Source organism: Pseudophryne corroboree, chromosome 3 (assembly GCF_028390025.1).
Source record: "Pseudophryne corroboree isolate aPseCor3 chromosome 3, aPseCor3.hap2, whole genome shotgun sequence".
NCBI classification, from domain to species: Eukaryota; Metazoa; Chordata; class Amphibia; order Anura; family Myobatrachidae; genus Pseudophryne; species Pseudophryne corroboree.
Window position 1 is genome coordinate 595,877,576 of NC_086446.1, and position 26,462 is coordinate 595,904,037.

Here is a 26,462-nt window from a genome sequence, read left to right on the forward strand (position 1 = left end):
CTCACTAAGAAAGGGGCGGATGTTGCTCACTGGTCTTGTGAGGCTAAAGCGGCTTTTGCCCGTCTCAAAAGGGCATTTGTTTCGGCCAAGGTGCTGCGACACCCAGATCCAGAGCGTCCTTTTGTGGTGGAGGTGGATGCCTCTGAGATGGGTATTGGGGCAGTGCTTTCTCAGATGGGAGTGTCTGATAATCGCCTTCATCCCTGTGCTTACTTTTCCCGTAAATTTTCGCCTGCCGAGATGAATTATGAGGTGGGTAACCGGGAATTGTTGGCTATTAAGGATGCACTCGAGGAGTGGAGACACTGGCTTGAGGGGGCTAAGTTTGTGGTCTCAATTCTCACTGACCATAAGAATCTGGCATATTTAGAGTCAGCGAAGCGTCTCAATGCCAGGCAGGCACGATGGGCTTTGTTTTTTGCTCGCTTTAATTTTTTGATAACATATCGCCCTGGGTCAAAAAACATCAAGGCTGATGCGCTCTCGCTGAGTTTTGCTCCAATCCAGGAGACCACCGAGGAGCCGTTGCCCATTGTTTCCCCATCATGTATTAAAGTGGGCATTACCCAGGACCTCTTATCATTAGTCCTTAGAGCACAGGAGCAGGCTCCTCCAGACCTTCCGGTAGGTCTTTTGTTTGTGCCTCCTAGGTTAAGACAGCGAGTGTTCCTGGAATTCCATGCCAAGAAGTCGGCAGGTCACCCGGGTATTGCCAGAACTCGGGAGTTGCTATCTAGGGCGGTGTGGTGGCCCTCGGTGGCTAAGGATGTGGATCAGTGGGTTCGGGCATGTGACATCTGTGCCCGAAATAAGACTCCTAGAGGGGTTCCTGTTGGCCCATTACATCCACTCTCTATCCCATCTAAGCCATGGACCCACATTTCAATGGATTTTGTGGTGGACTTGCCCAAATCCTCGGGGATGACAGCCATCTGGGTTGTCGTTGACAGGTTTTCGAAGATGGCGCACTTCGTTCCACTGGTTGGGCTGCCATCGGCCAGACGCCTGTCTGAATTATTTATGCTGCATGTTGTGCGTCTCCACGGGTTGCCACTTGATGTGGTCTCTGACCGCGGATCCCAGTTTGTGGCCAAATTCTGGAGGGCATTTTGTTCCGATCTCCAGATTTCTGTCAGCTTGTCGTCAGGCTACCATCCGCAGTCTAATGGGCAGACTGAAAGGGTGAACCAGTCCTTGGAGCAGTTCCTCAGGTGTTATGTCTCCAAGTGTCAGACTGACTGGGTTGCTCATCTGTCCATGGCGGAGTTTGCCTATAACAACGCGGCTCACTCTGCTACAGGGATCTCTCCCTTCCTTTGTGTGTATGGGCATCATCCTAAGGCCAATTCTTTTGACCCCCTGGACTCCACGCCTGGTGGTTCCTCTGTGGTTTCGGTCCTTAGAGGTATTTGGCGGAAAGTGAAGAAAGCCCTTGTGTCTGTGTCATTAGTGACCAAAAGGGTTTTTGATAAGCGGAAAAGACCCTGCAGCTTCAAATTAGGAGACTTCGTCTGGTTGTCTACCAAGAATTTGAAGTTGAGACAGCCATCTCATAAGTTAGGCCCCCGGTTCATCGGCCCTTATAAGATCACCAGGGTTATCAATCCGGTGGCATTTCAGTTAGATCTGCCCCGTTCTTTGGGTATCAATAAAACATTTCATTGTTCCCTTTTAAAACGGGCGATTAGCAATCCTTCTTCCAGTGGAAGACCTTCCCCTCTTCTGATACGTGGCCAGAGGGAGTTTGTTGTTGAAAGGATTCTTGACTCCAAGGTGGTTCGGGGTCGGCTGTCATTTTTGGTGCACTGGAAGGGGTATGGCCCGGAGGAGTGGTCGTGGGTGCGCAGTTGTGATCTTCATGCCCCCAGACTGATACGCTCTTTCTTCTCGCAGTTCCCCGATAAACCCGGTGGTAGGGGTTCTTTGACCCCTCGTCAGAGGGGGGGTACTGTTAGGGTCTCCTGCCCTGTGCTGCCACGTCGTCATGGCAACCGGGAGACAAGTGCTAGCGGAGTAACCTGAGCGCAGCTGATACTCCGGTTCGGGTCTTTTGCTGTGCAGTGGTTATAGGCTCTGTGCACGGCAGGGGATCCGGTGCTGGTTTTTGTGCTCACAGTCTGTGAGGTCTGAGTGGGGCGTGGACAGCACCTGCTTTATAAGGCCTCTTCTCAGTTTAAGCAGATGCTGCTGAATCTTTGTTGGTTAGTCAGTTCCTGAAAGTTAGCCAGTACTGTGTAGCTTTGTATTTGTTTGTTGCTTACTGCAAATAGGCCTGGGGATTTGGTATTATACTCTGCCAATCCAGACCTAGCAGTAAGACTGGAGTCAGTCGTTTAGCTTGCTGGGGTTCTGTTACTACTCTGTGAACTTAGCAAGTTTGCGGCTGTATTCTAAGACTTGCCTGTCTAATCCTGTCTCACTGTGCTAGGTGTCAGGGGTCAGTTTAGTGGCAGTAAGCTGAACCTGTGCACTGCAAGTGAGAATTAGGATTGTGGAGACTCTCCTTGTGTCTATCATTCCATCTCTGACCAAGGAGTTTACTGCCACACCCGTTGGTAACCCTTTAGGGTTTTGCTGTTGCCCTTAGCAACAGCATTTCGGGTTCTCTACGTATTAAAACACAACATCTTGCTTTTCCCATCTGAGCATTTCTAATACAAGGGAGATACCCAGTTCCTTAGCCTCTGGGCTTCTCTGTTCACTTTGTGTGTATTTTGTTACCCTATCACCTTCTGTGTACGTTATGTCATATTCCCCAGTCTGTCTGTGAGTCCATTTGTTTTGCATACCTATCCGTTCAGACACCAGTACATTCCTGCAGGCACTGGTGTGCATAACAGTTGAGCACACTTAGGACAAGAAGCTATAAATTCCTGAATATCTGCTATCATGTGAGGCCACCAGTAGGTTTGAGATAAGAACTTAAAAGTCTTTAAGACTCCAGTGTGACCAGTAAATTTGGACGTATGAGCCCAGGACAGAAGATTTGAACGAAGCTCAGGAGAGACAAACATCTTGCCTGGAGGTGGATCTTGAGACACACCTGTAGCTGCAAATACCACAGGATTAAGTACTGGTCGAGAAGTTTGTTCTGACGATTCCTCACTTGAGCTCATAGAGCGAGATAATGCATCTGCCTTAACATTTTGTGAGCCTAGTCTAAACATTAACTTAAAGTCAAATCGAGAGAAAAATAAGGCCCACCTTGCTTGCCGAGGATTCAGACACTGCGCTGCCTTTAAGTAAAGAAAGTTCCTGTGGTCCATGTAGATGGTAATAGGAAATCTCGCACCCTCCAACAAATACCTCCATTCTTCAAGACTCCTGGTATCCGATGGCGTAGTTCATTTCAGCGGGCAAGAATCTACAGAGAAAAACCCACAAGGGTGAGTCGTGCCACCAGTGCCCACTTTGGACAAGACTGCACCCACGCCAACCGTTGAAGCGTCCACTTCCAGAACGAAGGCCTTGTTGACATCTGGCTGTTGTAACACAGGAGTTGAAATAAAAGCCTGTTTAATTTTATGAAAGGCAGACAGTGCTTCTTCAGACCACTGGGAAGGATTTCCCCCTTTCCGAGTATGGCAGGTAATTGGGGCTATTTATGTAGAGAAACCTCTAATAAACTTTCTGTAATAATTGGCAAAGCCAATGAAACGCTTAACTGACTTGAGTGTTGTTGGGAGAGACCAGTTCTCTATAGCTTCTAATTTAGCTGGATCCATTTGAAGGTCAGTTCCTGAAATAATATATCCTTGAAAAGATATTGAAGAAGCTTCGAACATGCACTTAGATAATTTACCATACAGATGATTCTGTCGAAGACGTCGAAGAACCTCTTTCACCTGTTGACGGTGGGAAACCAAGTCACGGGAAAATATCAAGATGTCATTGAGGTAAACTACCACACACTTACACAGGAGATCTCTAAACACTTCGTTGACAAAGTTCTAGAACACAGCTGGGGCATTACTCAAACCGAAGGGCATCACTAGATATTCGTAGTGGCCATCACGAGTATTGAAGGCGGTTTCTGCACTCGTCGCCACTTCGGATCCTGATGAGATTATAAGCCCCGCGGAGATCTAATTTAGTGAAGATGCAGGTACCTCTGACTCTGTCAAACAACTCTGTAATAAAAGGCAACGGGTAGCTGTTTTTAATCGTGATGTCATTTAAACCCCGATAATCAATGCAAGGGCGTAATCCTCCATCTTTCTTCTTAACAAAGAAGAATCCCGCACCGGCCGGAGAGGAGGATAGACGGATAAACCCCTTCTGTAGATTCTCCTTTATGTATTCCCTCATTGCTTGAGTCTCAGGAACTGAGAGAGGGTAAGTGCGCCCTCTAGGTGGCTTGCTGCCTGGAACTAAATCAATAGGGCAATCCCATTCTCGATGGGGAGGCAGGATATCAGCGGCTTTTTCACTGAAGACATCAGCGAATTCCTGGTAGGCCTCTGGAAGACCAGACTGAAGTTTTACACTTGAAGATCTCATTTGATGTACTGAAGCTAGACATGAATGAAAACAGGAAGAGCTCCATGCCGTTAACTGTAATGTAGACCAGTCGAATTGTGGATTGTGCAATTGGAGCCAGGGCATACCCAGTACGATCTCATAGGTAGCTTTTGGTATGACCAGGAATTCAGGAAAGCCTACTCCCATAACTACAGGCTTGGTTTGCTGAGTGATGGAACCTTCAGCAATATGACTTCCATCCACGGCAGTAAGATAAACTGGACGGGACAGCTTTAAGACTGGAAGACGGAATCTATCCACTGCAGCTCGCGTGATAAAGTTCCCAGCAGCTCCACAATCCACTAAGGCGGACAGAGAATGGAGACCATTCTGAATTTCCAGAGTAACAGGCAATATAAGATCTTGGAATGAAGGAGCTTTGTTTAAGGTCCCTAACTTGACTCCTCCTTTACAAGTTAGGACCTGGCGTTTCCCGAACGAGCAGTACAGGAACCAATCAGATGACCAGCAGCAGCACAATAGAGACATGGGGGTAAATTTACTAAGATTCGTGTTTTCCCGTTTGAGGTCAAAGTTCAATCACGAATGACATCGAAAGTGTAAATATGCAACTTTTTGAATTGATTACGAATAATTTACTAAGCTGCCGTATTCTGCATTTTCGGGTTTTCCGATGTCGATGTCATTCGTTTTTTTTTGGCAGTGTTTTACGTGAGTGACTTGTAAAACACTGCCGACTTTAATACAATGAATCTCGGCCGGATCTGAGAGATCCGTGCTGGGCTTCATTGTGCACTTTGTTAAAAAAAAAAAAAGTTTAAATGTAAAAAAAAAATTGCGTGGGGTCCCCCCTCCTAAGGCAAACCAGCCTCGGGCTCTTTGAGCCGATCCTGGTTGCAGAAATATGGGGAAAAAATGGACAGGGGTTCCCCCATATTTAAGCAACCAGCATCGGGCTCTGCGCCTGGTCCTGGTTCCAAAAATACGGGGGACAAAAAGAGTAGGGGTCCCCCGTATTTTTGAAACCAGCACCGGGCTCCACTAGCTGGACAGATAATGCCACAGCCGGGGGTCACTTTTATACAGTGCCTTGCGGCCGTGGCATCAACTATCCAACTAGTCACCCCTGGCCGGGGTACCCTGGGGGAGTGGGGACCCCTTCAATCAAGGGGTGTCCCCCCCCCAGCCACCCAAGGGCCAGGGGTGAAGCCCGAGGCTGTCCCCCCCATCCAATAGGCTGCGGATGGGGGGCTGATAGCCTTTGTGAAAAGTGATTGATATTGTTTTTAGTAGCAGTACTACAAGGCCCAGCAAGCCTCCCCCGCAAGCTGGTACTTGGAGAACCACAAGTACCAGCATGCGGCGGAAAAACGGGCCCGCTGGTACCTGTAGTACTACTACTAAAAAAATACCCCAATAAAGACAACACACACACACCTTGAAAGTATAACTTTAATACGTCCATCCACACCTCCATATACACATACTTACCTTATGTTCCCACGCAGGTCGGTCCTCTTCTCCAGTAGCGGTGAGGTCACTTTCGGTCAACCGCTGACCTGAAAGTTCCCACCATTGGTTACAATGGAGCGCATAGGCGCTACATTGTAACACTGCCGTGTGCCGCCTGTCAGACAGTACAGGAGCACACAGCCGATCAGGAGGGTGCCACAACGTGGCGCTCCCTGATTGGCTGAAGAAACCCACTTAGACATCAGTTAGAGTGGGTTTCTGGCATTCGGGGAAAGGGGGCCCATGTGAAAACATGGGTCCCCTTTCAGTTCGTGGTCGGGTATCCGTTTTTTTATTTTTTCAAGTACGTGGATTACAAAAGGATTTACAGAGGAGCCGAAAACACTGGATTATGTGAGTATAATTTTCTCTACAGGTACACCATGGATTCTACTGGAGAAGAGGACCGACCTGCGTGGGAACATAAGGTAAGTATGTGTATATGGAGGTGTGGATGGATGTATTAAAGTTATACTTTCAAGGTGTGTGTGTGTGTGTTGTCTTTATTGGGGTATTTTTTTAGTAGTAGTACTACAGGTACCAGCGGGCCCGTTTTTCCGCCGCATGCTGGTACTTGTGGTTCTCCAAGTACCAGCTTGCGGGGGAGGCTTGCTGGGCCTTGTAGTACTGCTACTAAAAACAATATCAATCACTTTTCACAAAGGCTATCAGCCCCCCATCCGCAGCCTATTGGATGGGGGGGACAGCCTCGGGCTTCACCCCTGGCCCTTGGGTGGCTGGGGGGGGGACCCCTTGATTGAAGGGGTCCCCACTCCCCCAGGGTACCCCGGCCAGGGGTGACTAGTTGGATATTTGATGCCACGGCCGCAAGGCACTTTATAAAAGTGACCCCCGGCTGTGGCATTATCTGTCCAGCTAGTGGAGCCCGGTGCTGGTTTCAAAAATACGGGGGACCCCTACTCTTTTTGTCCCCCGTATTTTTGGAACCAGGACCAGGCGCAGAGCCCGATGCTGGTTGCTTAAATATGGGGGAACCCCTGTCCATTTTTTTGCCATATTTCTGCAACCAGGATCGGCTCAAAGAGCCCGAGGCTGGTTTGCCTTAGGAAGGGGGGACCCCACGCAATTTTTTTTCTGAAAATTTATAACATTTCCCCCCCGTTCCCACTGAAAAACATGCACGGATCTCATGGATCCGTGCATGCCTATACAAACACGGGATAAAAAAGCAGGTCTGTTTTTTTTTAGCACTTTTTCACGATTTGTATTTTATCACGGCAGTGTTTGGCTATTGTCGGCAGTGTTTGTGTTTTGCACTTTTTAGTAAATTCCCGATTTCTAGCAAATTGCAGGCGTATTTGACCGATGGTGTATTGATTCGTGATTTTTTCCTAGGACTTCCAAAATATTACGAATGCCCTCATCACTGCCGTGATTTTTGCTTAGTAAATTACCGAGATGACACTTTGATGAAAAAACGGCATCTCGGTCAAAATCGGGACCTTAGTAAATATACCCCATAGTGTTTCCCTTAACCTTCTTGACCGCTCCTCAGGTGTTAAGCGAAACTTATTTACTTGCATGGGTTCATCAGCAGTAATAGGTCAAGACGACAGGAGGCATAACTCGATGCTTGCGAAGATCACCTCGGGAGCGTTCACTGGCTCGCTCACATAAACGTAAATCCAACTTAAAACATAAGAAAATCAGAGCCTCCGGTTGCTCTGGGAGATCTCGAGTAGCTAACTCATCCTTTATGCGGTCAGAAAGACCATGCCAGAAGGCGGCAACCAGCGCCTGGTTGTTCCACTTCACCTCTGATGCCAATGTCTGGAACTGGATGACATGCTGACCGACAGTACGCATTCCCTGGCGGATCTGAAGGAGGTCTGAAGAAGCGGAGGTTGTACGCCCAGGTTCATCAAAGATGCGTCGGAATGTGGCAACAAATTCTGTGTAGTTATTCAGCAGTGTATCTGCTCGCTCCCATAGCGGGGAGACCCAATTCAGGGCAGGGCCAGACAACAGAGAAACAATGTATGCAACCTTTGCCCTGCGTGTTGGAAAGTTCTGTGGCAGCAATTCAAAGTGGACTTCACATTGATTCAGGAATCTACAACACATTTTAGGATTACCGTCAAATTTGCTTGGTGTAGGAAGATGAATACGAGACATTAAAGCAGGAGCAACTGGAGAACTGGAAACTGAGGAACTGGAGACTGGAACAGAAACTGTAGATGACACTGGAGGAACTGGAGTTGAAAAGTACTGTTGCAGAGTGTCTAATCGGGAAGACATTCCTTGTAAAAATTGTATAATCTGCTGCTGTGCAGCCTCTTGACCCTCTAGTCGGGACACCAGACTTTGGAGCGCCCCTGACTCCACACTCTGACCACCGTCCGGGTACATGGGCCTCAGACAAACTGTCAGGTTTCTGATTTTGTCTGTCCTCGGAGGGGGCACTAGTGGGTCAGTGTTGGTACGATGTATAAAACGTGGAGGCTGAATAAAAGTCCTGCACATATGCGCTGATGTTTATTAAACACAGAGGTCACAGAGCAATGATATAGCAACAGATGGTACTTAGCATCGGTAGTGGCAGAAATGAAATAATAAATGGTAACTGAATCCAAGGTAATAATCAAAAGTCTCTGGCAACACAAATATATATTGAAGATAACTTGATGGCTGAATGCAAAAGGTTTAAAGCAAATAAAGTCTCTGATAACAAAACGTGAAATAACTTGGTAACTGGATGCAAATGGATTTGTAAACAGAACTCCGGTATTACTTGAAAAGCACACAGTCTCTGTGTAGCTCAAGTTCTTATAACCACACAAGGCCCAGGCAGGAGACAGTCCCAATACAACAAGCTTGCACAAGTTGGTATACTCTTAACGAGGTGCACAGGTTAAGCAATGAAACAAACACCTGAGGAGAGTCTCTTACTGCTGATGAGCTGCGGCAGGCTGTGGCTGGAGTCTGTAGCAAAACGGGAGAAATGCAGAGTGATGAATGAAACGATGAGATGAATCACAGGGAACCACTGGAGACAGGAACACGGGAACTAGGAGAACTTGACACACCAATGTGACTCGTTGTCCGAGGAGTAGTGACTGAGCCACGGACTGTAACTTATACATCTTGCTCTGCGGTGATTGGTTGCTGAACCCTGAGGGTAAGCACAGCGCTGGATTGGATGCCTGGGTCAGCTGAGTGCAGGTGTCATGGCGGCACCCATGCAGGCCGGACGCCGGCACACAGCAAGGCACAAACGGAACTTGACTCAGGGGTACTTTGCAACACTGAAGATGACGCTCGACAACTGGGGCCATGACCTCCAGAGGCCTGCACACCAGCGTGCTGGTAAGTGAGACGCTGATGAACGCCGATTCCTGACAAGACCTCTGCGCCCGTGGGCCACACCACAACCCGAAACAGATAGAACTTATAAATGTTAGGACAGCGGGAGGGAAAAGACCTAACAGTGCAAGGAGCTAAAAATATTGCAATGGAAATCTAAGAGAAACATTAATTCCCTGAACCGGGAACAAACTAACAACGGAAGGTAAAATGCAGCATCGGGGAGAGCTAGAGTCAAACCGTGGCCAAGATAAGCATGCAAGGTTAGGGGTGACTGCTAGAAACCGAAACTTGGTCACCCAGGTTACTATAAACATAGTGAGTTTGAACTGCTGCAAAGAGTGACCACGAGATAATTCCAATAGAAGAACAAAAGGCATCATGGGATGGGGTGGAGAAATAATAAAAAAAAGGGAAAAAAGGAGGGAAGTGATGGACATATACAGTAATTGAGCAAAACATTGAAATCCTTACAGTTGTATAACAAGGGGTAATTCCCATACAACAGTCAGTAAAAAGTTATACAAAAATCTAAGGAGGGAAGTAAGCATAATGGCGGTGATTTTTCAAAGGCTGAGGTGATTATCAACGAAGAGGAAAAAGGGATGGTAAGAAAACATCCAACCCAACGCATGGTCAAATTTTAAGTTGAGTGGTCTTCCCCAGCGGGGGGTCCAGCTTCTTCTATGTGCGAGAGCAAATCCTTGCCCTCACGAAGATCTCTGATGATGACTGTTTTTCCCTGAAGGTCAACGATCAGCTTGAAGGGGAAACCCCATTGGTAACGAATGTTCCTGTCCCATAGGGCCTTGGTTAGATCACAGAGTTCCCTCTGTTTAGCTATGGTTAGAGGGGTCAAATCTTGGAAGAACTGTAGTTTAGATGAATTGAAAAGTATATGAGGCTTTCCACGAGTAGAATTGAGGACCCTTTCTTTATCTTTAAACTTGAGAAAGTGGAGGACCACATCACGAGGAGGCTCACCATCCCTAGGCTTAGGACGGAGGACACGATGAGCCCTTTCTAGAGGAAATTGTACATCCCCCAGATCCGGTATCAGAAAGGAGAAAAGGGTGTGAAGGTAGGGTTCGAGGTTATCCACACTGACGGATTCAGGAATGTTGCAAATGCGCAGGTTGGATCTGCGTTCGCAGTTCTCAAGATCCTCGTTTTTAGTACGAAGTTCAGACAGTTCTGAGAAAATCTGGTCCAGGTCACGACCCGTATCGTTTAGAGGTTTCTGGAAACGGTCCTGACGAGATTCCATTTTGGAGGCTCTGGAAGCGAGGGATGAAATGTCCGTCTTAATGGAGGCCACAGCTTTGTCTAATTTGGAATCCAGAGAGTCCTTAAAGTCCGTTATAAGGCAGCGGAGAGCTAAGATATCATGGACAGATATCGTGGACAGAGCAGAGGGCGGTGTGACGGAGTTATCCATAGAATCGTGAGGAGGGGAGGGGAGACCCCGATGTTGGGTATTTTTTGTGCCCCTGGTAAAATTTTGAGAGATATCAGCACCCCCTTGTTTAGGAGTCTTGGACGAAGATTTCTGCATGTGGACCAGACCAGTGTAAAGTATTATACTATGAGATATGATCCGTCAGGGGAGACAGGAAGTCCCAAAAAAAGGGACAGGGATCCCAATGGAGTTCAGTGCTGGCCTTTCCAGACTGGAGTAGGGGCAGGATCGCTCCACCAGAGCCGGGCAGGTGTGCTCCCCAAGCTGCGTCATCGGCACATGCGGTGACGGCAATCCCTGTATGCAGTCCCCTAGATGACGCTGGGGGTGAACTGCGTCCGCAGACCTCACTCAGCGCAGGACCACAGGAGAAAGCCAGTAGTAGCTGTGTCCACGGCAGTGCAGCAGCTTCTTCAAAGGGGCCGCGATCCCCGGCACTTCCGCCCAGGTCTCCACCGCCCAGTCAAGGCCGCGGCTCCGGAGCAGCCAGGGACCGTCGGATCACATCAACTGCGGCAGCTGGGTTCAGGAGACGGCAAGAGGCTGTAAAAGACTGTAAAATCCTCAGGCTGAGGAGCTCCCCTGAAGCGCGACTTCTCAGGCATACATCCAGGCCACGATCCCCCCGAACAAATACATTTTTAAAGGTAGCAAAGACGTTGTAGTGATTAGCCCAGCTGTGGTTTACAACAGCGAAAAACTCCAGACTGGATTCTACTAGACCTGTTGCTGCTGCTCCAGTCCTGCTAAAGCTTGCCACTTCATATTAACCTCATGTAGAATCATGATGTCCCTACCACAGTATATATAGTTAAGTCCAGATAATTTGCCACTCTCCGCTCCCAATAAACAGCACACCAGGTGCCTCCCTACTAGCAAATGCAAGGTCTATAGGCAAGGTGGCACTCATGGATAAATGGTATCCAGATGATAGATAAACAGTGTCTAGTTAGAAAGTCAATAGATAGACACCATATGTTAGACAGACATTAAGTCGACAGGGTCAAAAGGTCGACGTGAAAAAGGTAGACATAAATAAAAGGTAGACACTGGTTTTATTTTATTTTTTACATGTTTTTGGACTATTTCATACCCTCTCTATCCATGTCGGCATAGAGTTTGTTATAAACCTTGTGGCGAGCGCAGCCAGGGGATGCCTTTCTACAATTGGGGGTCCCAGATGACAAAACTATCCACACAAACCACAAAAATGCAAAAAAAATGGTGTCTACCTTTTTGTGTCAACCATTTTCATGTCGACCTTTTGACCCTGTCGACCTTTTTTACTGTCTACTCTACCTTTTTCATGTCGACCTTCTGACCCTGTCCGACCTTCTGAACCAGTCGACGTAATGTCTGTCTAACATGTGGAGCCAAATGTAATAGAGTGAGAGTTTCAAAAGTGAGAGATTTGGTAAGGTTTTGCAGTTTTTTTTTAAAGTGGCGATCATTTACACAGCAAGATCAACCTGGTTTTGCAGTGTATATGATTGCCACTTCAAAAAAAAAAAAAAGAAAAACCTTACCAAATCTCTCACTTTCTGAAACTCTCACTCTATTACATTTGGCCTGTGGTGTCTATCTATTGACTGTCTTACTAGACACTGTCTATATATCATCACACACCCCGGATAAATATACATAAAAATGGACATGCACCAGACGTACATGCGCGCGATCACGGCAAGACGCAGCTACGATGAGCATGTCTACATGGCTACATGGCTACATCTGTATGTGTATATATATATAACACGGGATCGTTCGGCACCCCGTAAATTTATGCAGATCAATCAGGGGCCCGGTGCCATCCATAGCAAAAAAGGAGCTTGAATAGTACGAAATGACTGGCGGCACTCATAGGACTTTTTAGAGATGAATCACAGGCAGTAAGAATCCCTGGTCAGTGAAAGCAACATTTCGATTTAATGAAAATCGTCGTCAGTCATAAAAGAAGAAACAAAATGTAACATACCTTTATAGAGTAGAAGTAACACCAAGTGCACACAATCGGGCCGGTTCGGCCGTTACCAACTTCCGCTTACGTCATCAGTGCAGGTCACTGCCCCTGACTGATGTAAAAAGAATGTGTGAGAGAAATCCGTCACCAAGGAAACCTTAAAACAAATATCAGACTCCATGATAGCGTACAATAAACGAAGAACAAACAAGTATAATGATATATCAAAAGACCACTCCATAATAGCGTACAATAAACAAAGAACAAACAAGTATAATGATATATCAAAAGACCAAAATGCTAACCAAACATCGTTGCCCTAGTTCCAAAGATATGGATAAATAAATAATGCTCATATTAAATCAAAATAAAGGTGACGATGCTGCAGATTATGTAGTACCGCTATAATAGAATACTAGCATACGAAACAATTGAAAAAACTATTCAGACAATAAACACAGCAATAGTTCAGGCAAGGACAACTGTTAATAGGCTGTGATACAATGTAACAGGAGCCGGAGGTTAGATGAAACAGTTTAAAGACAGCACTTCATTAAGGCCATTTGGGGCAACAGTATTTAAACGAAAAATCCATTGTGCTTCTAATTGAAGTAAAGATCTCGCTCTGTCACCTCTTCTTTTACGTTCAGGTACATCTTATAGCGCAAAGAGGCAAGATTATGATTAGCCATCTTAAAATGTTTAGCCACGGGTTGGTCAACAGATTTACTCTCTAATATGAGTTTGATGGCACTCCTATGTTGTGCCATCCTCTCACTAAACTGACAGCTGGTTTTTCCGATAGCAGCCCTCAGGGACAACGTATACAGTACACTACGAATCTGGTGGTACAGGTCACCGGATGGTTTATTTTAATTCTCTTACCCGAATGTGGGTGTAAGATAGAATCTCCAGTCTCCAAGTATAAACCGGTAGTACAACCTAAGCATTTGTAGTTACCATTTTTATGTGTCAAGAAGTGTTCAGCTGTAGTAGATTTCAAATTTGAAATGTCAGTGTGAACAACTTGATCTCTGATGTTACGGTCACGTCTGTAGCATGGCATCAGTGGAGTTCCAGATAACGCAGGTAAATTAGGGTCATTTTGGATGACAGGCCACAATCTTTTAGCTCGTGATACAATACGTTTGGACGCCGTGGAGAAGCTATTTACAAAAATCAAAGGGTTAGTGCTCCTCCCGGGTTGCTCACTCTCCATTGTCGTTGTATTAGTAGTAGATCTTGGTGCTTTAAGGGCCCATGTTCTTGCTTTCATTAAAAGTAAGTTGGAGTAGCCACTTTGTAAAAATATATTAAACATGATGTCAAGTTGTTGGGTTTCCTCAATGGGATTGCTACAAATTCGGCGCACCCTTAAAAATTGGTGTTTCTTTTTTATCCACTAGGGGTCACTGGAGTACTCTTGGGATATGGACGGCTTCCACAGGAAGTAGGCACTGAATAAATTAATTCTGAAACTACACCTCCCCTCCATATTCCTGAGTACCTCAGAGTTTTTTCTGTGCTCGACACAGTTAGTAGGCTTGTGGAGTTTGTCCACATTTCATTGGAATTTTTTTCTAAGTTTTTTCTATTTTCAACGATTTACCACATCCCTTCCCCCCTTCCAATAGGCGTGGGTCCGGGATAGTGAAGGCTGCTATAGCAGTTGTGGGTGTCGGACCTCTCTAAAAAGAGCTCCCTCACTACCACGTGCAGGACTAAAACCTGCAGTAAAGGCTGGACGGAACTTACAGAGAAGCCCCGTCATAGCCCTCACCACAGGGTCCAGGTATGTTGAACGGGGCGGTCAGCTCACGCTGCCGCCCCGCTGTGTGGGATACTGTGAGTGTGTGTGTGTGGCCGCCCGCCGCTGCCTTCAGCCGCCCGCCGCCGCCGCTGTTTAAGCTGTCTCCCCCGCCGTTCTGAGCCGCGTCGGCCACGTGGTTTTATGCATAGGCCGCTTCACGGCTCTATGCAGCGCGCTCCCAGGCCCTCGAGGTACACGGAGCACGGGGGGGGGGGGGGGGGGCACACAAATGAGAGACAAAGGGCAGGCTCCTTAGCCTAGTGAGTAACTTTGCTGCCACAGTGATGTTCCCTGTACACAGAAATGTCAGGGTCACTGGATATAATCTCATGATTCAACTCTTATTGATAAAGGGAATACAGCAGCGCTGCATATGTATTACAATAGGCTATGAAGTCTTTGTTAAAACAAGATTAACCATGTTTCCTGTTGTATTTCCAGAATTTCCTGTGTTACATCTCTCCTCCATTGAAGGCGCAGGGGTGTTAAGGGGAATTTGGGATCAGGCATCATTGCTGGCGTGCACTGCACTTGGCCAGATATATATTTATAGAGACACCTTAGTGCTATTTACTGAGTCGTGCAAGTTGTCTGTCTTTGTTTTTTTGTTTTTTGTATTGTCTGTCTGCATGAGTAAGACACCAGCAATTACTAATAAGCAGTTTCCCTGCCATGTCTAAAACATGGGTATACACTCACTTCTCTTACTAATTATTTATTTCATAAACTGTTTATAATGATCCTAAAGACTGCAAATCTGAATCATGGCTGTGGCAGCCAAATACTGGCTTTGTTCACTGTTGTAAAGTAAAATATGTTATATCAATTGGTCAGCACATGGTGCTTATAAAACAGTATCTGTGGAGCACTGCAAAGCATGCAGCAGCTTTGGCTTAATTCACTTGGCCACACCACACTGGATACGCCCAATCTCATCTGATTTTGGAAGCTAAGCAGTGTTGGGCCTGATTAGCCACCTGGGAGTACAAGGTGCTGTAGGTATTTTTAATCTACAGCCACACCACTCTGGATACTCCCAAACTCATCTGAGCTTGGAAGCTAAGCAATGTTGCATATTGTTTTGCCATCTGGGGGAAACTGGTGATCCAACTAGATTGCATACTAATACATGCTAGTTTAAACTGTTAAAAATAGCTCAGTTTGGGCTTACACTATCAATATAAACCTACCATAGGTTTAACAGTCAGGATAGCTCTCCAGAGGCCGCTCCCAAGAGCGCGCTCCCGATGCCGGTCACTAGATAGGGCCCATTAACTAAGCTGTGGTTAAGCAGCAGTCATCTCAGGTTTAAGCCTGTGTGAGGTCACATTTAGTTTCAGACTTCTAAAAATTTATTATACCTCTGTATCAGGATATATCTGGATATTTGTATATGGGTATATAATATATATGTGTATGTATGCATATATGGAATATATATATATATATTTATTAAGGTCTGAGTATGTGTGAATATACATTGTTGTATGTATGTGTATATATATATATATATATATATATATATAATATGCTGACATAAAAAATCTATTTTGCAGTAAGCAAGACTAATTGGTCAGCACACAGTGCTTATTAAACAGTGTCTGTTGAGCACGGCAAACATGGTGAGTTCAGGTCTCATCTGCAGCAGCTTTGCTTATTGTTTTTACAGGTGGCTCTGTAGCTAAGTGGTTAGGCTTTCCGGCCACAGTGAACATTGTGATTGCATGGACACTGGTTCAGATCCTGGTTTAACAGGTGTTAAAAAAAAAAATAACATGGTAGGACACCATTTTCTTTTAAGGTTACTTCCTGGTTCTTTCCCGGAGGTAGCTGCTCTACAACACTTAGCATCTGGAGGAGCTGGGTGTTGTTAGGAGTTTAATTTATTAATTGTTTTTGTACAGCATGACTCTACAGGAAGATTCACTATTGCTGGTAACCACATGCACGGTAATGCAGGTTTATACACACGTTACTTCCGTGGTGTACTTACTGGTTGGAGTACATGATCACTAAGTCTAATGCATAGACAAACAAGCAGCTTCGCTACAAAGTCGGTCACACAGTGTGTCGGACAAATACGAATCTGGGCCAGTGGCGCAATGTATAACGCATTTGACTACAGATAACAAGATTGTAGGTTCGTCTCCTACCTGGCTCGTTTAAGTTGTCGTGATCGTATAGTGGTTAGTACTCTGCGTAAAAACTGCAAAGACAGACCCTTACCGGTCCTCTTTTGGGGGAATGCGGGGGCATGTACTGCCTGAGGGGGAAAATAAATAAAAACATTTTTTTTTACTGTTTCAGTTAGATTGTTGCGGTCGATTTACCGCCAGCCCTCATAGCACCAGGCCAGTACGTCAGGTTCTCAGCGAAGGCTGAACGATTTCCAATGAGAGACAATTACAATTATTGGGTGTTTTACTACCTATCGGAGTGTACCCTACACAGCAGTAGGGCTGTTGCTTCGCCCTGCTTTGGTAAGGGTTTTGAAGTAACAAGGCTGTAGTGGCAGGGCACTCCAGTTCAGGTTTGCCCTAAATAAAGACCACCTTACACTTCTTGCAACCTACAGCTTCTTTGGATGTTGGCAGTTGGTTCTTGCGTTTTCAGCTTCGCTAGTGGCGCATAACGTCCACTTTGGCTACGTTCCTAACAGGCGGAGTCGGATTCCAAACGAGATAGATCGCAGACCAAGTGGGGGGGGGGGGGGGGGAATCTGATTTCCTACCATTGTCTACGCGAATTCCTGAATGATTCCGTCTCAACGACTTCAATTCCAAGGCATGATTCTCGATACGGTAAATCAAAGAATTTACCTACCCGAACAGAAAGTACAGGTCATTCGTCATCTGGTACAATTAGTGCTCAAGCCACGCACAGTCTCGGTTAATTTGTGCATTCGCCTATTAGACACAATAGTGGCGGCTTTCGAAGCGCTTCAGTTCGGAGGACTTCACTCACGTCCTTTTCAATTGGATGTGCTCGCACAGTGGTCGGCTCGCATCTGCAGATTTACCGCAGGGTGAGGTTGTCTCCAAGGGCCAGAGTGTCTCTACTCTGGTGGCTCAAAGTACAGAATCTAACCGCAGGGAAACGGTTCGGTGCCTGGAATTGGATAATTCTCACGGCGGACGCGAGTCTCAGAGGTTGGGGAGCTGTAGTTCAAAATTATCAGCTCCACGGTCACGAAAGATTGCTGTCTATAAATGTCCTGGAACTCCGGGCAATTTACAATGCGCTACGACAAGCAGTGCACAGGCTGCAGGCTCAGGCTGTTCAGGTGCAGTCAGACAATGCGACGGCGGTCGCATACATCAACAAACAAGAAGGAACGAAAAGCCGCATGGCAATGCGGGAAGTAGCTTGAATCCTCTATTGGGCCGAGTATCACCAAATGATATTGTCGGCAGTAGTCATTCCGGGAGTGGACAACTGGGAGGCGGATTATCTCAGCCGTCTGAATTTTCATCTAGGAGAATGGGCATTAAATCCAGAAGTATTTCACATGCTGGTCCAGAAATGGAGTTACCTGCAGGTGGACCTGATGGCATCTCGCCACAATCATCAAACGCCCCAGGTCGTGTCCAGAACGAGAGATCCAAAGGCAGTGGCGGTGGATGCTCTCACAATCACGTGGCCATACAGTCTCGTGTATCTGTTTCCACCGTTTCCACTGCTCCCTCTGTGGCTAAAACGGATCAAAGGAGAGTCCGTCACAGTTATACTAGTGGCGCTTCTTTGGCCTCGGAGAGCTTGGTTCTCGGATCTCCGCGGTCTACTCGCAGTCGGTCTTTGGCCGCTCCCACTACGTTCTGACCTGTTACAGTAGGGTCCGTTCCTTTACCCCGATTTAGCGCGGCCGCGTTTGACGGGGTGGCTGTTGAGACAGCCCTCTTAAGAAGAGAGGGCATTCCAGAATCGGTTATACCAACTATGTTACGAGCTAGGAAGCCGGTTACGGCAGCTCATTATTACAGAATTTGGCGTGCCTATGTAGGTTGGTGTGAAGCTCGGAAGTTTCCGACATCATCTTTTAAGTTATCCCGTCTTTTGTTATTTCTACAGATGGGGTTAGATAGAGGTCTGAGTTTATCCACACTTAAAGTGCAGATATCGGCGTTGTCCATTTATTTTCATAGTAGATTGGCCCTATTGCCGTCGGTTCACACCTTTATGCAGGGTGTCCTCAGAGTTCAGCCTCCATTCACTCCACCTACTGCGCCATAAGACTTGAATCTGGTTTTTAGATTTCTTACAGTCTTTTTATTATGAACCCTTACAACAAGTGGATATTAAATTTCTCAATTGGGAAAACAATTTTTCTTTTAGCCTTAGCGTCAGCAAGGCGTGTTTCAGATTTGGGTGCTTTGTCGTGCAAGCCACCGTATTTAGTGTTTCATGATGACAGAGCGGAACTCCGGACGAATTCCGCTTTTCTACCAAAGGTAGTGTCATCTTTTCACATCAATCAACCAATAGTAGTTCCTGTGTTACAGGAGACTCTGGTAGGTTGGATGTGGTACGCGCATTACGCATTTATGTATCCCGAACGTCGACCGTTCGTAAGACGGATACGTTGTTTGCTCTCTATGATGCTGCCAAGATGATTTGGCCAGCTTCTAGGCAGACCTTATCCAGTTGGATTAAACTGACCATACGTCACGCTTACCTTCATGCTAGGTTACAGCCGCCTACATCAGTAACAGCTCATTCCACACGGGCTGTGGGAACATCATGGGCAGCGAGTCGTGGAGCTTCTACGACACAGCTTTGCCGGGCGGCTACATGGTCTTCGGTGCACACGTTTGTGCGCCTCTACAAGTTTGATACGTTGGCGGCATCAGCATCTAGCTTTGGCCACCTAGTGTTACAGGTGCCAAACAGCTCTCCCGCCCACGGGGGAAACTTTGGTACGTCCCAAGAGTACTCCAGTGACCCCTAGTGGATGAAAAAGAAAATAGGATTTTGGTACTTACCAGGTAAATTTTTTTCTTTGAATCCATAGGGGGCACTGGACGCCCACCCAGAGCAGTTTACCTGGTTTGGGGTAGGTTCAGTAGATCTTATGGTAACACATTTTCACCGACTGGTTTAGATTAACAAGTTATGGTGTCAACTGTTTAGTTGTCAGTAATGTTGTGTCAACTTTATTGTTGTCCGTTATGTTATATGTAATTCTACATTGTCAACCTCTCTATCGCTCCTTTTCGGCTCAGTAAAAAACACTGAGGTACTCAGGAATATGGAGGGGAGGTGTAGTTTCAGAATTAATTTATTCAGTGCCTACTTCCTGTGGAAGCTGTCCATATCCCAAGAGTACTCCAGTGCCCCCTATGGATTCAAAGAAAAGGATTTACCTGGTAAGTACCAAAATCCTATTTTTTCTGCACTTGCACTTTGCTCCATTATGGAAACCTTACCAGAGGACCCCATTGGATTTCGTAACACCACTTTACCTATGGGTGAGATGTTTTCCATGTCAGATATTGATGCTGAATGCATCCTCTTTAAGGACAAACTTTCAACTACCACTACAACTGATTCGGCTGAACTCTCAATTGTTCAATTATTACGTCTGAAAAAACAATAAATAGATTTCTACTTTCATGGAGTCACACTGTCTGACTATTTTCGGGACAAGAAAATCCCATGTTGGTTTCGAATAAAGAATGCCCCCACCATTGGTCGTTTCAACCCCGACTTCTGTCACAAATGGGTGGCCATACTAAATAAAGCCTTTTTCGATCTGATACTTCTAGTCATAGAAGAGGCCTCAAGGGAATTAAATATTGTCAGAGAAAAAATGATGGACCTGGAATCTACCTGTCTGCCCATACTGACAGCTGCTGACGATGGCGAATGGATGACTAAACTGTCCACACAGATTGATAAATATCGGAAAGACTTAATTAAATTTAAAACCAATAAATATACTACTGTGACGCGAGATTATAATGAAAATAAAGTATATTTGTAGGATAGTAACCCCTCTTCCAGACCTAAGCAGTTCCGTCCGAGACAGCAGAGGAGACAAAGACGGTTTCCATTGGAAACGGACACCTCCAGTGGTCCATCACAGAGTGACAATGAGACGGCTTCTACCAGCAGTAAGACTCCATCAGCACGTCTCCCTTTAGGAGTACGGACCAGGGCACAAAAGGACACAGGCATACACACAGAACCAGGCAAGGAGGGCAATGTCAAAGGGAAAGCAAAAAAACAGCCAAAGAACAAGAAATCATTTATAATAACCGAGATTAGAGTTTTACGGCGAGGACTAAACTTTGTTCCCACTAATTCATTTGATGGCTTAACTAGTCGCATTGATTTGACACATCTTAATAGACAACTACACCTCAATGAATTCTTTGGTATGACTTCAGCTGCTCCTGTAGATGTTGAAAGATGCCCAGTGCGACCCAAGTCCACCTTCGATCCCATGTCCACGAATTCAGCAATTAAAACGTTTACTAAGACACTGTTACATGATATTGAATCAATGGAGAAAAAAAACCCTGTAAGGAATCACAATCTGTCCAGGGAAGAATCCATTGCGCTCAAGGGCCTTTCCTCTTATACTGACATTATTATCCGCCCCGCGGACAAGGGGGGAGGAATCGTGATTCAGGACGTCAGCGATTATAAACTAGAGGCGTATTGACATCTCGATGATGTGACAGTCTATTCTAAACTATCTAGGGACCCGACTGATCTTTATTTGAAAGAACTGACAGATGTGTTAACTTCTGCATATGATCTGGGAATAATAAATACTGAGACAAAAAGGGCACTCTTAACTACTCAACCATGTGTACCGGTATTTTACCTCATTCCCAAATTGCATAAGAATAGGGCTAAGCCACCCGGACGGCCGATCATCTCGGCCCGTAATTCTATGCTTCATGCGGTATCCCGTTACATTGATTTCTTTTTGCAACCTGTGGTGCAATACCAGGATACTTATTTGAAGGATACTGGTACTTTCTTGGACAAACTTCGTAATTTACATAACCTCCCGTCCCCTTCTGGCTATGCACCACTGACGTAATTAGTCTATACACAAATATCCTACATGATAGAGGCCGGGCAGCGGTGGAAACATTGATTACTGATCATCCTCAATACAAAGGACCAGAAATAAAATTCTTAATTTCTCTTCTCAAGCTGGTTCTAACGAGAAATTATTTTCTTTTCAACAATGATTATTATCTTCAGTCCCTTGGGTGTTCCATGGGTTCTGCCGCAGCACCAGTGTATGCGAACTCCTTCATGTTTGCCGTCGAACAGAACCTCTTCTTAGATAATGAGCACTACAAATGTAATATAGCGCGCGTTTTATACACGCTACATGGATGACGTGTTCATCATCTGAACTGGAACAAAGGATGAATTTCTAGCCATGATGAGTGACGTAAATTTACAAGATCCTAACATTTAATTCACCTTTGAAATTCAAGATCAGAATATCTACTTCCTTGATTTGAGTATCACAAACCTCGATGGCCATTTGCAAACCTCATTATACAGTAAGCCTACTGATTGTAACAACCTTTCTCTAACGTCCTAAGTGGATGCTGGGGACTCCGTAAGGACCATGGGGAATAGCGGCTCCGCAGGAGACTGGGCACATCTAAAGAAAGCTTTAGGACTATCTGGTGTGCACTGGCTCCTCCCCCTATGACCCTCCTCCAAGCCTCAGTTAGATCTCTGTGCCCGAACGAGAAGGGTGCACACTAGGGGCTCTCCTGAGCTTCTTAGTGAAAGTTTTAGTTTAGGTTTTTTATTTTCAGTGAGACCTGCTGGCAACAGGCTCACTGCATCGAGGGACTAAGGGGAGAAGAAGCGAACTCACCTGCGTGCAGAGTGGATTGGGCTTCTTAGGCTACTGGACATTAGCTCCAGAGGGACGATCACAGGCCCAGCTTGGATGGGTCCCAGAGCCGCGCCGCCGGCCCCCTTACAGAGCCAGAAGGCAGAAGAGGTCCGGAAAATCGGCGGCAGAAGACGTCCTGTCTTCAACAAGGTAGCGCACAGCACTGCAGCTGTGCGCCATTGCTCTCAGCACACTTCACACTCCGGTCACTGAGGGTGCAGGGCGCAGGGGGGGGCGCCCTGAGACGCAATAATAAACACCTTGGATGGCAAAAAATGCATCACATATAGCTCCTGGGCTATATGGATGCATTTAACCCCTGCCAAAATACATAAAAAAACGGGAGATAAGGCCGCCGATAAGGGGGCGGAGCCTATCTCCTCAGCACACTGGCGCCATTTTCCCTCACAGCTCCGTTGGAGGGAAGCTCCCTGTCTCTCCCCTGCAGTCACTACACTACAGAAAGGGTTAAAAAAGAGAGGGGGGCACAAATTAGGCGCAGTATTAACTATACAGCAGCTATAAGGGGAAAAACACTTATATAAGGTTATCCCTGTGTATATATAGCGCTCTGGTGTGTGCTGGCAAACTCTCCCTCTGTCTCCCCAAAGGGCTAGTGGGGTCCTGTCCTCTATCAGAGCATTCCCTGTGTGTGTGCTGTATGTCGGTACTTTTGTGTCGACATGTATGAGGAGAAAAATGATGTGGAGACGGAGCAGATTGCCTGTAATAGTGATGTCACCCCCTAGGGGGTCGACACCTGAGTGGATGAACTGTTGGAAGAAATTACGTGACAGTGTCAGCTCTGTATAAAAGACAGTGGTTGACATGAGACAGCCGGCTACTCAGCTTGTGCCTGTCCAGACGTCTCATAGGCCGTCAGGGGCTCTAAAGCGCCCGTTACCTCAGATGGCAGATATAGACGCCGACACGGATACTGACTCCAGTGTCGACGGTGAAGAGACATATGTGACTTCCAGTAGGGCCACACGTTACATGATTGAGGCAATGAAAAATGTTTTACACATTTCTGATAATACGAGTACCACCAAAAAGGGGTATTATGTTCGGTGAGGAAAAACTACCTGTAGTTTTCCTGAATCTGAGAAATTAAATGAGGTGTGTGATGATGCGTGGGTTTCCCCCGATAACAACTGATAATTTCTAAAATGTTATTGGCATTATATCCTTTCCCGCCAGAGGTTAGGGTGCGTTGGGAAACACCCCCTAGGGTGGATAAAGCGCTCACACGCTTGTAAGGGCTCTATCCTCTCCTGAGATGGCCGCCCTTAAGGATCCTGCTGATAGAAAGCAGGAGGGTATCCTAAAATGTATTTACACACATACTGGTGTTATACTGCGACCAGCAATCGCCTCAGCCTGGATGTGCAGTGCTGGGTCGGCGTGGTCGGATTCCCTGACTGAAAATATTGATACCCTAGATAGGGACAGTATATTTTTGCCTATAGAGCATTTGAAAGATGCATTTCTATATATGCGTGATGCACAGCGGAATATTTGCCGACTGGCATCAAGTCTAAGTGCGTTGTCCATTTCTACCAGTAGAGGGTTATGGACATGTCAGTGGTCAGGTGATGCGTATTCCAAACGGCATTTGGAAGTATTGCCTTATTAAGGGGAGGAGTTATTTGGGGTCGGTCTTTCAGACCTGGTGGCCACGGCAACAGCTGGGAAATCCACGTTTGTACCCCAGGTCGCCTCTCAACATGAGAAGACGCCGTATTATCAGGCGCAGTCTTTTCGTGGATAAGCGGGAAAAAGGTTCCTCATTTCTGCCCCGTGACAGAGGGAGAGGAAAAAGGCTGCAGAAATCAGCCAGTTCCCAGGAACAGAAACCCTCTCCCGCCTCTGCCAAGCCCTCAGTATACGCTGGGGCTTTACAAGCAGAATCAGACACGGTGGGGGGCCCGTCTCAATGAATTTCAGCGCGCAGTGGGCTCACTCGCAAGTAGACCCCTGGATCCTTCAGGTGATATCTCAGGGGTACAAATTAGAATTCGAGACGTCTCCCCCTCGCCGTTTCCTAAAGTCGGCTTTACCGATGTTTCCTTCTGACAGGGAGACAGTTTTGGAAGCCATTCACAAGCTGTATTCCCAGCAGGTGATAATCAAGATACCCATCCTGCAACAGGGAACGGGGTATTATTCCACACTGTTGTGGTACCGAAGCCGGACGGCTCGGTGAGACCGATTCTAAATCTAAAATCTTTGAACACTTACATACAGAGGTTCAAATTCAAGATTGAGTCACTCAGAGCAGTGATTGCGAACCTGGAAGAAGGGGACTACATGATGTCTCTGGACATCAAGGATGCTTACCTTTATGTCAAAATTTACCCTTCTCACCAAGGGTACCTCAGGTTTATGGTACAGAACTGTCACTATCAGTTCAGACGCTGCCGTATGGATGGTCCACGGCACCCCGGGTTTTTACCAAGGTAATGGCCGAAATGATGATATTCCTTCAAAGGAAGGGAATTTTAGTTATCCCTTACTTGGACAATTCCCTGATAAGGGTAAGATCCAGGGAACAGTTGGAGGTCGGTGTAGCACTATCTCAGGTAGTGTTGCTGCAGCACGGTTGGATTCTCAATATTCCAAAATCGCAGCTGGTTCCGACGACTTGTCTTCTGTTCCTAGGGATGATCCTGGACACAGTCCAGAAAAAGGTGTTTCTCCCGGAGGAGAAAGCCAGGGAGTTATCCGAGCTAGTCAGGAACCTCCTAAAACCGAGCCAAGTCTCAGTGCATCAATGCACAAGGGTTCTGGGTAAAATGGTGGCTTCCTACGAAGCAATCCCATTCGGCAGATTCCACGCAAGAACTTTCCAGTGGGACCTGCTGGACAAATGGTCCGGGTCGCATCTTCAGATGCATCAGCGGATAACCCTGTCACCAAGGACAAGGGGTCCCTCCTGTGGTGGTTGCAGAGTGCTCATCTTCTAGAGGGCCGCAGATTCGGCATTCAGGACTGGGTCCTGGTAACCACGGATGCCAGCCTGCGAGGCTGGGGAGCAGTCACACAGGGAAGGAATAACTTATGGTCAAGCCTGGAGACATCACTTCACATAAATATCCTGAAGCTAAGGGACATTTACAATGCTCTAAGCTTAGCAAGACCTCTGCTTCAAGGTCAGCCGGTGTTGATCCAGTCGGACAACATCACGGCAGTCACCCACGTAAACAGACAGGGTGGCACAAGAAGCAGGAGGGCAATGGCAGAAGCTGCAAGGATTCTTCGCTGGGCGGAAAATCATGTGATAGCACTGTCCGCAGTATTCATTCCGGGAGTGGATAACTGGGAAGCAGACTTCCTCAGCACGACCTCCACCCGGGAGAGTGGGGACTTCACCCAGAAGTCTTCCACATGATTATAAACCGTTGGGAAAAACTCGACAGGTATTGCGCCAGGTCCAGGGACCCTCAGGCAATAGCTGTAGACGCTCTGGTAACACCGTGGGTGTACCAGTCAGGGTATGTGTTCCCTCCTCTGCCTCTCATACCCAAGGTACTGAGATTGATAAGATGGAGAGGAGTAAGCACTATATTCGTGGCTCCGGATTGGCCAAGAAGGACTTGGTAAACCGGAACTTCAAGAGATGCTCACGGAGGATCCGTGGCCTCTACCTCTAAGAAGGGACCTGCTCCAGCAAGGACCCTGTCTGTTCCAAGACTTACCGCGGCTGCGTTTGACGGCATGGCGGTTGAACGCCGGATCCTGAAGGAAAAAAGGCATTCCGGATGAAGTCATCCCTATCCTGATCAAAGCCAGGAAGGATGTAACCGCAAAAACATTATCACCGCAATTGGCGAAAATATGTTGCGTGGTGCAAGGCCAGTAAGGCCCGACGGTGGAAATTCAACTGGGTCGATTCCTACATTTCCTGCAAACAGGAGTGTCTATGGGCCTGAAATTGGGGTCCATTAAGGTTCAAATTTCGGCCCTGTCAATTTTCTTCCAAAAAGAACTAGCTTCAGTCCCTGAAGTTCAGACGTTTGTAAAAGGGGTACTGCATATA